The sequence below is a fragment of the Pseudochaenichthys georgianus genome, chromosome 1, assembly GCF_902827115.2.
Source record: "Pseudochaenichthys georgianus chromosome 1, fPseGeo1.2, whole genome shotgun sequence".
NCBI lineage: Eukaryota > Metazoa > Chordata > Actinopteri > Perciformes > Channichthyidae > Pseudochaenichthys > Pseudochaenichthys georgianus.
In genome coordinates, this window is record NC_047503.1 from 19,292,720 (window position 1) to 19,307,497 (window position 14,778).

General features: G+C 45.2%; 1 protein-coding gene across 2 annotated transcripts in view; it reads left to right on the forward strand.

Moving 5' to 3' along the window:
* add3a (adducin 3 (gamma) a) overlaps positions 1 to 14,778 on the forward strand; it is a 133,046-nt gene that overhangs the window by 1,235 nt on the left and 117,033 nt on the right. The gene's annotated exons all lie outside the window — the stretch shown is intronic.

The following is a 14,778-nucleotide window of genomic DNA, read 5'->3' on the forward strand; positions in this document are numbered from 1 at the left end:
AGCTTGCTTTCCGCCCCGTCCACACAGCAGCGTTAAAAAAATCTTGAAAATCTTGGAGGTGGGCGTGTCTGAAAGCTTGGGGATATTTTGCGAGCAACGCGACCAACAACCTATCACATGAATCTCCCGCCCCCGACATACAAAGCAAAAGCAATGTTAAAACGAAGTAAACAGGATATAAAATCCCAAACAGGCGAAAACCTACCAGTTTCACCCACTGTCTCTGCCACCTCCCTCCATGCCTGGTTCCTCTGGTTTGTATCCCGGTAAGTTATTAGCAACTGGTCATAATGAACCGGGTGATTTGCTTGCGCAATATCTCATTTCTCCTCCATTTTCAGGAATATAGAAAATGAACTGCGGTCTGACTCTCCCAGCTTGCACGCCGTTTGATTGGCTAGCGCTTGCACTGTCAGATTTGCATAAACGGGATTTGATTGGCTGACGCTTCCACCTCAGCTTCAAAAGTTGAACATTGCTCAACTTTTGAATCCTGAAAATCCTGTAAATCTTCGCTTTGCTTCCCCACAATGCAGTTCGGCGAAAAGCGAGGCAAAGTGACGTCACCCCATTCAAAGTCAATGGGCAGAAGCGTTGGAAGATTTTTTTAACGCTGCTGTGTGGACGGGCCGTCAGAAAACATCCTTGTTAAAGGGCCTCCAGTTGGATTACTCTGTGTGTGCAGCTCCTTCTATCTTCTCACTTCCTAGCACTTTCCCGCCTTTTCACCATTTGTTCCATCTTCTTTCATAACACCCTTGCCATGCCCCCAAGGTTCTGCAGATCAAAAATCAGCCCCCCACAGTGTACCCTCTCTCCCTCTTAAGTTCACACGTAATCCCGAGCACCTCCTCAGCACCTCAGCCTCCTAGATATTTCTCAGCCTGTAATGACTCTCTGAGGATATCCATACCAAAGCCTGCCCATCTGAACATGAAAAGGTCCCAGACAAATATGATTATTGTCTCCAAAAGGCTGCACTCAAACACACAAACTACAAACTACATTCTTCATTTTTGTTTCCTTTTTTTCTCTCCTGTAATTGAGTTCCTCTGAAAAGCTGCGAATGTTCACCATATGGACATGAAATCGCAAATGGTATTCTCTGATTTACTCGGATAGAGGGGCCCCCCCTATCCAGTTGAGCCCTGAGCCTGTTTTCCAGGCCTCAGGCTCGAAAATGACATTCCCAGAACAATTGAATATATCTTCACTTCTAAAAGGGGTAAATTAATAATCTTTTTTCTCAAAGCAATGATACACCTGTGAGTGGGATGTAGAAAATTCAGAATCAATATAGAACTTTTTTATTTTAAAGCAAATTCATATTGAACATAGTAAAGATTTTTAAATGATAGTGTCCGTCCAAAAAAAAAAAAACATTACTTATAGTGAAAACCACCCTTGAATGATGGGATGGTAGACTAAAAGCTTTAGGAATCCAAACTACAACATATAATAAATACCCTGTATCAAGATTGATGCAAAACAAGTGAGATTTGACCTTTTTAGTGAGATTTAGAAAAAAAAACCTGAAACCTGAGTTTCTTCCCGTTAAGTGAGTATGGCACATTCATAGTTTATTAAATGTTAAGAAGTCCTCAGACGCTGTTTTTTGCTAGATGTTGTGCTTTGTCCCCGCCCGCGGGGCCGTGGGGCTTAAGTCAGATATTTAACCCTGAGCAAATGGCAGAATAGATAGAAAATGCAAACATTCTCCATATTTAGTTTTCCCTCCACCTACGCACATCCTCTTTGATGTGAACTCTATTTTCCTGTCTGTTTTAAAAGGTCCTCATGAATTATACAGTTGCCTAAGACTCTAGGGAGCTGAGACCAGGAGGACAGTCTTAGTTTAGTAAAGAAGAGGCGAATAACCTCCTTCTGAAGCTTGAAATCCATATAAATAGTAAATATACCAGTCTGTATATCGATCCCTGCCTTTTTTTAATTGATTGATAATAGCTTCAAACTGCACAGCTTTGTGCAGATTAGTCGCACTATTTTGTAGAAATGTATATAAGCAAAGCACCATCCTCTAGATTTCTTGGCTTCTTTTAAAGGTCTCCTATCATGCAAAATGCACTTTTTGATGTCTTTTATACATAAGTGTCAGAAAATAAAACCCTCTCTTTTCCTCCGTACCCATATCTCTAAAAGCAGGGGTTCAACGGAGCTGATCCAGATTTGCTTCCGATATGACATCAAATAGAACATGCGCAACATGTTTTGGATGTAATGTAGTCTTTGTTTACATTAGCAAGCATCGCTAACACTCAGACAACATCCATGAAGCTGTCTCCAAATAATGCACCAGCCAGCAACAATTTAGTATTGTCCACATCCATAATATTCTTTTAACAGGCCTGTGTTGTTGATCTTTACCGTGCTTGCAGAATAACATTTACACAAGACCGAGCGGAGGTAAAAGTGTTGTTTCAACACATCTGCAGCAGCCTGAGCTGCTTTCTTTTGTTTATTTTCTCTGCTCTAATGAATGGTTTTATAATAACTCGAGGCAGCTCAGCTAATCTTAAGATCCATGCCGAGACACAGGAAGTACAGTGTCCATTGTGCTGGGGGAAAGGACAGACAGTCTTATAGATTATTAACGGGGTGGCAGTGAGTGGGTGCAGTCTGCAGGGACTAATGAGGCTTCATAGCAAGGCTTGATTGCTTGGGAATGTTTTATTTTTCTTCAGAAAACAAACTGCAGATTGAGGAGGGAGCAAATATTTGGTGAATGTCGTTTTTTTTGGGGTTCCTTGAGGGACAGCAGTTATGTTGAAAAATATAAGATGCATATATTGCCCATTCTTCTGCTGTTATTTGGTCTTTGGACGGACTGCTACTTCAATTGGTAGTCGTTTTCTTAACTGCGTAGCACCCCAAAGAAAAAGCCAGAAAGAATGTGCGTGTTGCTGTGCCTGAAGCCATTTAAAACGCACACTGCCTGGTAAATTTGAACCTGTCCAGAGGACAGAAATGACTTCATCATTACCTCACCCTGCTCTGCTAGAGGACTTATCAAAAACATGTGGCTCCACTCTCCCTCTGCACTGCACATTGATTGGGTCTTGGACGCCAATGTTTTTCCTTTTGTTAGAGAGGACCTGTGTGTTTGCGCACAAGCAGGTTTCATTTTATTATCTTGGATTAGCTTGTCTCTCTCTGGGCTTTGACTTCATCTGTCCTTCATTTGGCTTGCTCGAGCATGCAGTTCTGGGTTGGGTCAGAGGGACCGAGGCCCGCTAAATTGGACGGAATTATAAGCCCTGCCTGAGCATTTCAGCCTGTATGTACGTGTCTGTTACGCCCAATGAAACCAGATGAAAAACATAATGAGGATATCATTTGATTGACAATATAATTACACAGCCATACTTTACAGTCCTTCAAAGGTAGAATTTAACATTAATGTGTATTTGTTTATTTGCTTTTTCTACCAACAGTTACATCTAAACAAATGTAATTGATCACAATGTCATCCCTGTACAGTAAATATCCACCTTTTTAAATGGTGTTACCTTTGGACAGATCAAGTTAAAGGTCGTAGCTAACAAGCTAGACAGCTAACGAAGCTAATGAGCTAGGAAAGCTTCCTTAATTTTGACTCTCTGACTGTCCATTAAAGGTCAACACTATCTAAACACTAAAATAGCAAGGTCAAAGGCAGAACTTTGCAAGTCACAGTTTAAGAACATTTGAATGAAGTTCAGACTCACTTCCCCACCCATGAGCAATTCCAAGATAATTTTAAAAGGTATATAATAATATATTATGACATATTTATGAACTATTATGAAAAAACACCAAACTAAGATTAATTTGTGTTGCTTTATGTAGACACATATGGTTGCTGTTTACCTGTTGGATGCTTGTTTTTTAAGTTGGAACTATATATGAGTTGTGGTTGGGGTACTGATGCTTTCATGATATGGGCGATCTTGATAAAGTTGCAACAAGCTGCACTGCTGATATGCATCTTTAATGTTTTGTTTTTTTAATCGCTCTGAAGAAGTCAGGCGAATATGAAGAGTCTCTTGTTTCGTACTGTTGTGCGTCCACAGTCAGGGTGCTGTTTGATGTGATGCATGTGTGGGCTGACTGTTTAGATTCCGCAGTTGTTTGGTTGCTAGAGCCAGACGTCCCAGCGGGGTGGGGTTAGAATAACTTTATTATACTCTTGTGGGTTGTTGAATTACTGAAAGCATCCGGCCTGACGTGAAGCACAGCTGACTTTTGTCCGGCTTGAGAAAGTGTGGACGACGTCCACATGCGCATCCATATGTCATCGGTTGATAATATTTGTGTTTACAAAGGCCTTTCTGTCTGTGTGTGTGTTTTTGTGTGTGTGAGGGGGCAGTCCCTGGCGGAGTGTCAGACCCGGTCAGCAGTGGGTCTTCCCATCTCAGCGAGAAGCCGTTTGCATAGATATTAAGAGTGGAGTAACCATGGTGACGGGGTCAGCCTTTGACCAGGGCAGAGGGAGAGGTGCCAAGTTTTTGGCCAAATGAGCTTTTTAAAAAGACAGCAGCTCTTTTGATCCCCGCGGTCGTCACCCTATTAAAGTTTCTCTCTGTGGTTCAAACCTTTGAGATCAAGAAAATATAAAGCTGACAGTGGTGCTTCAACTTCACCACATTATGGAGAGTTCATGAACAATGATACCTATATATTTGTATTTGATGTCATTATCCAGTCTTTAAGTTTATGAGCTGAAAATGTCTAAATATCAACGATCTGTTCTTTTTAACAACAGACTACAACAATGTAATTATTCTACCCGTGTATTGTTAGATACATAAAGTATTTCTCATTCAATCATCAGTCTTAATTGGCAAATGTACTGTTGATGACTAATGAAATGCTGCCATTGTGATCAGTGAATGGCACTAGCTTGGTATGCTGTTTTTCCCAGGCTGCTAGCCAGAGTATGCAGCCAGTGCTTTGGGAGAAAGGAGAGAGAAGAGAGAGAGGAAGGGAGGTGGCAGGGGGCGCATCCCCTGTTGCCTGAGGGCATGAATTAATATGGAGATTAGATTAGAATTCTTCCAGGTCACTTAATCTACTCAATTAACTGACTGACATTTTGCATATTTACTGGCAGAGGGGTGTGTGTGTGTGTGTGTGTGTGTGTGTGTGTGTGTGTGTGTGTGTGTGTGTGTGTGTGTGTGTGTGTGTGTGTGTGTGTGTGTGTGTGTGTGTGTGTGTGTGTGTGTGTGTGTGTGTGTGTGTGTGTGTGTGTGTGTGTGTGTGTGTGTGTGTGTGTGTGTGTGTGTGTGTGTGTGTGTGTGTGTGTGTGTGTGTGTGTGTGTGTGTGTGTGTGTGTGTGTGTGTGGTGTGTGTGTGTGTGTGTGTGTGTGTGTGTGTGTGTGTGTGTGTGTGTGTGTGTGTGTGTGTGTGTGTGTGTGTGTGTGTGTGTGTGTGTGTGTGTGTGTGTGTGTGTGTGTGTGTGTGTGTGTGTGTGTGTGTGTGTGTGTGTGTGTGTGTGTGTGTGGCCGGCCACAGGAAAACCTTTGTGGATGCCTTCATTATAAGTGCTGCTCCCCTCACTGTGTGGGGATCAGGAAAATGCGCTTTCTGAGTTTCATGAAAGCTCATATTGCATGTGTAAAATATCTAAATCCATGGGGCTACCTGGTCTTTTCTTCTCTCTCCATTGAGACATGTTTCTCTGCTGTTTTTATTACCCTGCTATAAAAGTCCCACTGAGCAACATAACTCTTTCATACGTACACTCACATAAAACCTCGCTCCGTTTCAGCCCTGAATCCTGCAGTGAAATTCAGTGACGGTGTGTTTTGTTCATTCTGAGTGACTTTCACTGAGCATGTTGTAATCATTGTGTAGAAAGATATATATATAACACAGTAACTGGCATTTGTGTAATAAATCACACTGGTGTGGCATCTGTGATAACTGTCTTTTGAATTCTTAGCATGGGCACAGAATGTTGATGTCAGTACTGTGCTGGTGAAAAGCATTCTGGGTGATAAATAAAATGCGGTAGTACTGGGTGCACTTTGTTGGTTGGATGAGCTGATGTTGAAACTTCTGAATACGATAGCGCTTTATGTCACCTTTTTAACCGGTTTATTGAATGTGGATGCTTGTGTGATGTGTGGCAGATAAGGGGCTGATTGATGTGTTACCCAGATGCTATATCAGGTTAAACCCATAGGGTTAAACCTCAAGACAGTAAATGTAACTATAATTATTGTTTTATGCATCAGTATTAATTATATATTTTCTTTCTAATGTTGGCTCATTTGGACATAACCAGTTAAGGTAATGTTGAACATATTGATAAATGTCAATGGTTGTTGTAGCTACTATTAATAGGCATCTGCTATAAACTGCTATAAATTGCAGCATTAAAGGTGGGGTAGGTAAGTTTGAGAAACCGGCTCGAGATACACTTTTTGTTATATTCCATGGAATGCTCTTAACATCCCGATAGCAATGAATATCTGAAGTGCTTTGACAAAAAATCCATAAAAAATGTCATCTGTGGAAGCCGTAATACTATAAAAAGCACGACCAATCGTCTGAGCTGGATGGCCTACCTGCCTGTCAGCCTTCCATCTGTGCACAAACTTATCTCGTGCCCTCATTGGTCATGTGCTTGTTCGTGTGTGTTGGAGGAGGGGCTCTGTAAGGAAGAGGCAGATTTTTTCAAATTCTAGCGCACTCGAGCTGGTTTCTCCAAAATGACCTACCCCACCTTTAATAGTACATTTAGTTTGGTAAAAACATTCATGATTTTACTGATCATTTCCCACTTTTTTGACAGAGTTTGTGGATTAACTGGAAAGAAGGGTGGCAACAAGTGATTATTTTCAATATTAAATGTCTCTGAGGCTTTTTCCTGGATCAGCCATTTAGTCTATGACATTGGTAAACAGTGGAAAATGACCAACACAATACACTAAAGCACAAGGTGTAAATATATACCCATAATTATTCATCAAGTGATACCAAAAAAAGCATCACATTCTTACATTTAAAAGCCTGAAACAATCAAATCTTGGTCATTTTAATCTTTAAAGTACTTATTAGTAATTATTGTACGTCTACATTCATGTAAGCCTGTTCATATTCAATTACAGTGATCCATTGAATATTACAATTGATTCCATTAAATACAAATACGCTCTGTGCTTGTGTGTGTGCAAATATGAACTCCTGTTGGCCCGATGTGTACAGGAAACATGCTTTATTGCCTCTCTGACCAAACATCTGCATTTACAACATCATCTGCCACTATTTTATCAGGCACGCCCAAACCTTGTTCCTGTTTGTGGACACACACACACACCCACACACACCATGGTATTGTCACATCGCACAGACCGTGTCAAATCACTGTTGGCAGCACTGAGGTTGGTGGCGGAATCCGGGTGTTGACCTGAGTACTGTGCTGTCCTCTGTTGTTTGCCTCTATCTGGGTCAGCTTGTGTACTAAACGATGATTCTCATCCTTACTGCCACTGAACGCTGTGTCAGCACTGCCCAGTTTGGTCTTCATTTTGTGTTTCTGATGTTTTTTGTTGTTGTTAGTCATGGTTTTAATTGATTTAGTGTGCTTCATTTGGATGTTTGGAAGTCACTGTTGGTGTTTGCAACGTGTGTGTTGTAGCACATTGATCTTGCTGGCCATAGTGATATGTTGTATTTGTAGGTACCGTGCACCATAAACTTGTTTTATGTTTGAGTACATTACTACACTGAACAAAAATATAAATGCAACACTTTTGTTTTTGCTCCCTTTTTTCATGAGATGAACTCAAAATCTAAAACATTTTCTATATACCGTACTTTTCGGACTATAAAGCGCACCTGCATATAAGCCGCAGCAGCTAAATTGTCCGTCCGTCTTGCTCTCGTTCTGTCTCTCGGTTCCACTTTTACTTTGGCGCGCTACCTGTCTCACTCTTTTCCGGCCTCCAGCTTTTCCTGCTGGAGCCCGCCGCTTAAAGGTGGCGGGCGTGGACCGGTCATAGAGCCCATAGTGTTAAAGGTGGTTAATTTTACCTGTAAAATCCATAGATTTAGGAGGTTCCCTAGTGGCCGTTAGCTGTACAAAAAAATGGGGAAAAAAGTCGCGGCTTATAGTCCGAAAAGTACGGTACACAAAATAATCATTTCTCTCAAATATTGTTCACAAATCTGAAAAAATCTGTGATAATGAGCACTTCTCCTTTGACGAGATAATCCATCCCACCTCACAGGTGTGGCATATCAAGATGCTGATTAGACAGCATGATTATTGCACAGGTGTGCCTTAGGCTGGCCACAATAAAAGGCCGCTCTGAAACGTGCAGTTATATCTCTCACAGGCTCCGCCCTCTACTGGACTCTATGGGTACTACCCTCTATGCAAGCATTCTCCCACTGAGACATCTATAGAAGTAGCCGACCTTGGGCGGGCCTACCTGAATGGGCGCGCATCACACCGTATAAAAGGAGGCCTCGCCTCCTGACTATCATCCTTTTCTCTTCAGCAGCGGAAGTGATTCCACGAGAGACTGAGACGTTTGAAAGAAGAAGAAGAAGATTTTTTTTGATTTTTAAAACAAATTTTATTTGCATTTGTTTTAAACATACACCCACCCTGCAAAAGAGTCGGAACAAAACTAAAACATTACACAATCAAATAAATAAACAGATTTTCATGACTACCAAATAAATATCATTTGAAAAGCGTTTTACCCATTTAAAAACATCCTCTTTTACACACTTTAAAAACAAAAACTACACCTATCCTTTAAAACTTCAATATGAGAGAGTCATTCTCCCCCAGCAAGCACAGAACCCGCCCCACAGCCCACACATCCAGAAACCCCTGCAGGTGATTGATCAGCGTGTAGTACGCATGCTCCACCCGCAGACGCGCTGCCACCAGCCCCCTCAAACAGAGCACTGCATCCGTCCATCCCACTCCAGCAAGTTGGTTCTTCCTACTTTTCCAGATTGCTAATTTTGCATTAGCAAACAAGAAATTCATCAACAGTAGGGTTTCCTTCTTTTTCAGGATGTATTTGGGGCCATGGACAAAAAGTGGTATGGAGAAAACCTCCCCGAACCCTTCCACCCACCCCTGTAACATTTTTTTAAGACCAGCCAATCTGGGACAGGACACGACTAAATGCTCCAATGTTTCTGCCATAAAACAGAACGGACAGCCTCCCCTTGTGCCTGGGTCAAAATGAGCTCTGTATTTGTTAGTGGCTATTGCACCGTGTATAATTCTCCATTGGATGTCAGCCATCCGTTTTTCAACCGGAGCTTTATACAGGATCCGCCAGCTGCCCTGAGGGGAAGAGCCCAAGCCAAACACATCCGTCCACCTCGACTCTCTGATGCCTGCAAGCGAGCCGAGGTTTAACACCTTTACGCAGCTAAGGTATAGCTTCTTCCCATTGCAGGCGCTGAACTTTGCAGGTGTTAGAGTCCCCAGTGATAGCAGGAGACCATCCTCCTCTCTCCATTCCCCCACCGCAGGACCCACACTCAAGGAAGGAAAAACATAATCATGTCCCTTTCTCCACTGGTCAGCCAGATCTGCATCCAGAGCAAAAGTCAGGTGGGATGGCGACAGCGACTGCCACGCCTCATCTACCAGGTTCTCTAGAACTCGGGTTGATCGAATGCCCGTCACCTCAGCCAGTTTTTCCATGGAGACCCCCGTCAAATGGCCAAGTTTTACCACTCCCGCTTCAATGAACGCGTTCTTTAGGGTGGCTGAAGAGAAAAGGGTTCCAGAAAGAAAACCAGTGTCAAACAGTGGCTCCTCAAACAGCCACATCCCAGGGCGGGGGTCGGGTGGTCTGGTAAAACTCAGAATCTTCCAGGCATTGATGACTGAGCAGTAAAAAGGTGTAAGTCCAGTGATCTTGTACGCAGGGGCCTTCAGCAGAAACAGGTGTTTATCAAAACCAAAGCCCCCCGCCCTCCAGAGCAACAGCCGGGCCATAGCCAGCCAGCAGGGAGAGGCACCATACAGCAGCCGCTGAGCCGCCTGCAGTCTAAAAGCAGCAGTCCTTGCAGTAATGTCCACGAGGCCCTGCCCCCCCTCCACCACAGGCAGGTACAGGACCGATGCTGGCACCCAGTGATGACCCGACCAGAAGAAATCCACGAGGAGCCGCTGCAGTTGTTTCATGAGGCCCGGCGGTGGGGTTAACACCTGCAGTCTGTGCCACAGAGACGAGGCAACCAGATTGTTGGCGACAAGAACTCTTCCCCTGTAGGACAACTGGGGGAGCAGCCATTTCCATTTGGCTAATTTTGCTTGCACCTTTTCCAGCAATCCCTCCCAGTTCTGTGCCACCATGTCCTCGGACCCCAACCAAACTCCCAGGACTTTTAAACCCTTGTTTCCCCAGCTAAGGTTACCAGGAAGACTGGGCCTATTTTCAAAACTCCACTGACCTACCAAAACTGCCTCACTCTTCTCCCAATTAACTTTGGCTGAAGCAGCCTTCCTGTACAAAGCTAGACTGTCCTGTAGCTCCTGGATATCTCGCTGACCCTGGACAAAAACACTGACATCATCAGCATAAGCTGATACAACCACCGGGGGGGCCTGAGCTGACTCCGGCAGACACAGGCCCCTCAGCCGGTTTCTAAGTCTGCACAAAAGCGGCTCGATGGCAATACTATACAATAGGCCTGAGATAGGGCAGCCCTGCCTGATCCCCCTTTTAACTGGTACAGGTCTGCTCAGCCCTCCCCCCACCTTCACAACACAACATGCATCACTGTACAAACACTTCACCCAGGACAAAAAATGCTCCCCAACACCAAAAGCCTGCAATGTGGCAGCCAGAAACGTGTGATCCACACGATCAAACGCCTTCTCCTGGTCAATAGAAATAATACCAACATTTATATTATACAGTTTACAAACATCAAAAGTGTCTCTCATCAAAAACAAATTGTCCACAATTGATCTGCCAGGGATGCAATATGTCTGATCAGGACCGATAAGAAGTTCGATAAAAACCTTCAGTCTGTTAGCTAAGACCTTTGACAGTATCTTATAGTCCGTACATAGGAGAGCCACAGGTCTCCAGTTCTTCAGCAGGGTTAGATCTCCTTTCTTAGGCAACAGTGAAATCACTGCACGCCTACAGGAAGCTGGAAGAGTCCCTTTCCCAAAGGACTCCATCAACACTTCTAGCAAGTCATGTCCCAGAATACTCCAGAAATGTTTAAAAAAGTCTGCAGGTAAACCGTCTATGCCGGGAGCCTTGCCGGAGGCCATCTGTGTCACCGCAGAGGTCAGTTCCTCCAGCGTAATGTCAGAGCCCAGGGTGTCACTTTCGGCTGGACTCAGCTGTGGAAGACCCTGAAGAAGTTCATCAGCAGCTTCCACGTCACAACCTTCAGCTTTGAACAGGTCTGTGTAGAAGGACACTGCATGCCTCCTCATCTCAGCAGGCTCAGAGGTGACCTGTCCATCAGGAAGACGCAGACATACCATCTGCTTCCTTTGGCCCACAGACCTCTCCAGGTTGAAAAAGAAGGTGGTTGGTGCATCAATGTCTCTCATGGAAATGAAACGGGCTCTGATCAGGGCTCCCTTGGCCTTCTCCTGAAGAAAACAGTTAAGCTGTTGTTGTTTTAGGAGGGACTGTTCTATATTTCGAGCAGACACACTCTCTAACTCCCTGATCTCCCTCTCTAACTGCTCTATAGCTCTCCTAATGTTTGCAGTGGAGTAGGCTGTATACTGTTGGCAGAACACTCTAATCTGAGCCTTTCCTACCTCCCACCACTGACTCAGGGAGGGAAAAGACTCTTTCTTTGATTTCCAGTTGATCCAAAAGAATTTAAAATTCTCACAAAAAGTCAAATCTTGTAACATTTTAACATTAAACTGCCAGAACGATCTCGGCTTCTCTGTGTTGGATACAACCAGATCTAAAGAAACTAGCTGATGGTCTGTGAAACCAACCGGTTGGATGTGACAGTTCACTGCACGAGTAATAGAAGAAGCAGACATGTAAAATCTGTCTAGCCTGGCTGCACTGACGCCCCCATCTAGCATTCTCATCCAGGTGTATTGTTTAACAGAGGGGTGTTTCATCCTCCACACATCCACTAAGTCAGCCTCTCTCATCACCTGTGACAGTAAAAGGGACGACTGAGGATGCGGCTCCCGTCCTATTCTGTCTAAAGTGACATTAGTGCAAGCGTTCCAGTCCCCCCCCAGTATCACACACTCCCCCTGTACACTAGTGTCCAACTCATCTTTTAATAACTGAAACACAGATACACGTGCAGGGCCCTGATTGGGTGCATAAACATTAATAAAAGTGAAAAAGAACTCTAACAGTTCCACTTTCACCATCAAGGCTCTACCTGCCACTATCTCTGTGCTGGATACGATCTTAACATTTGGAGAGGGGGAGAAAAAAACAGCTACTCCAGCACTGAGGTTTGAGCCATGACTGAGTACATACTGACCCCCCCACCACATCCCCCAGTCCGTCTCATTCAGGCTATCACTGTGCGTTTCCTGCAGAAATATCACATCTAATTTTTTCTGATTAAAGACCTCCAGCACTAAAGCTCTTTTCTGTGCACTTCTACCCCCGTTAATGTTTAAAGAAGCAACCCTTAAAGCCTGCATTAGAGGAAGGAGATAGAGAAAAATAACAGACAGGTACACACAGCAGAGAGGAGACACCCAGTGTTGCATGATCATGTTGACATTATTTAGACCTTTTCAGTTTCCCCCCTTTTTTGCTTCCTTTCGGAACTTTTCTCATATTAGTGACATGCTTCCTGAGACGATAGCGTTTCTTTTCATCCAGCAGGTCTAACCCTACAACTTTCTGAAGAGTGCTCACTGTGTGAAGAAACTTGTTAGTGTCAGGGAAAAACTCTCTCACTTCCACTGCCTTGCCAAAGGACTCATCTAAAAAGAAATTAATTTCTTCCAAAGAATATATCTCTGCGTTATGAGAGAGACTATCTGCAACTGAAACACAGTCAGAATCCCCCTCACCGTCTGTGTCCATCTCTGTCACCTCATTAATGTCTGCAGCCTGTTGAAGCTCTGTTTGCCTCCCAGAACCAGACGGCAGCTCCTGCTGTGTGCCAACAGCCTCCACCTGTCCCACAGCCCCGGTCCTCACCTGTCCCGCTACATCATCTCCCACCCGTTTACCTGTTTCCACATGTTCTCCTCTCACACTCACCACATTCTCTACAATCCCCGTTTCATCTCTCCCGATATTCATCTCTACTTCATCCGCAGCCCCTGGGGCCCCGGCGGGTGCAACAGCAGCCCCCGCGACACCGGGCTCCGCGGCCGCCGACCCAGCGGCCCCGGCCACCCCAGCGACTGGCTCTGTGGCCCCGGGCTCGGCGGCCACGGGCTCGGCGGCCACGGGCTCGGCGGCCACGGGCTCCGCCGCCACGGGCTCGGCGGCCACGGGCTCGGCGGCCACGGGCTCGGCGGCCACGGGCTCCGCCGCCACGGGCTCGGCGGCCTCGGGCTCGGCGGCCCCGGGCTCGGCCGCACCCGGCGGAGCGGCGTGCCGTCTCTGTGGACATGCAACACGTTTGTGACCCGACTCCCCGCACTCAAAACACTTTACGTTCCCTGAGCTCGCATAAACCATATAAAACCCCTCTTCATGCCTCACCCGGAAAGACACATCCAGTGTCTGAGTGGGACAAGTCAGAAACATGAACACCTGTCTCCGTAGAGATTGGACATGTTTTAACTTTTCATCTTTACACCCCAGAGCAACAGTGCGGAGATTACTGGCAAACTTACCGAACCGCTTCAGCTCCCGTTCCAGCGCCTCATTCGGGATGAATGGAGGAACGCCAGACACAGTGATCCGCGTGGACGGTGTCGCCAACGGCGAAACTTGGATATATTCCTCGTTTACCATTAATCCGCTCTCAATAAGTTCGGTTACATATTTCTGGTCTTTCAAAAAGACCACGACCGCTTTGTTCATGCGGGAAGCATAGGAGATGTTTACATGGCCTACCTGCTCCCCCACAGCCAGCAGCACCTGCTCCACTATGCTTGCGGCCTGAGCCACCAAACGCACTCCGTGTCTCAGAGACACCGGCGGCGCCCCGAAGGACGCCATCCCAGCCACGAGGCACGGAAAAACAAATTAACCGTACTTGGAAAGAGTACAAATATCCCCACGTAAGATCATACAGTGAAAGAAAACGATTGAAACAGAAACAAACGAACTAAAAGTGAAAATCCCTCTTCCCTCTTCAAAAACACACCTCCACCACAGAAGAAGAAGAAGAAGAAGAAGAAGAAGAAGAAGAAGAAGAAGAAGAAGAAGAAGAAGAAGAAGAAGAAGAAGAAGAAGAAGAAGAAGAAGAAGAAGAAGAAGAAGAAGAAGAAGAAGAAGAAGAAGAAGAAGAAGAAGAAGAAGAAGAAGAAGAAGAAGAAGAAGAAGAAGAAATACCTCCAGGGAGTCGCTACTGCTAGAGACCCGGGCCTGTCCTTCGTGCCCTGGCTGAAATAGCGGGCACCGATCCCCACCACCTTGCTTCGAGTGTTTGGGGGACCAGGATATGGCCGAGGCGGTGCCATTCACGTTCGCCATTCCTTCCGGGTCTGGCGTCCATGGAAGTCCACCGCCCAGGGCTGTACTCTCCCTGTATGATGATCGTGGCGGCGGGTGTGTGGGCTACTCACTTATTGCTAGAGATGCCCCCGCCTCACCAGGTCAGAGCGATTATTGGGCCGCAAGGCCGAATAAGTAGCTTGGTCCACGGGCC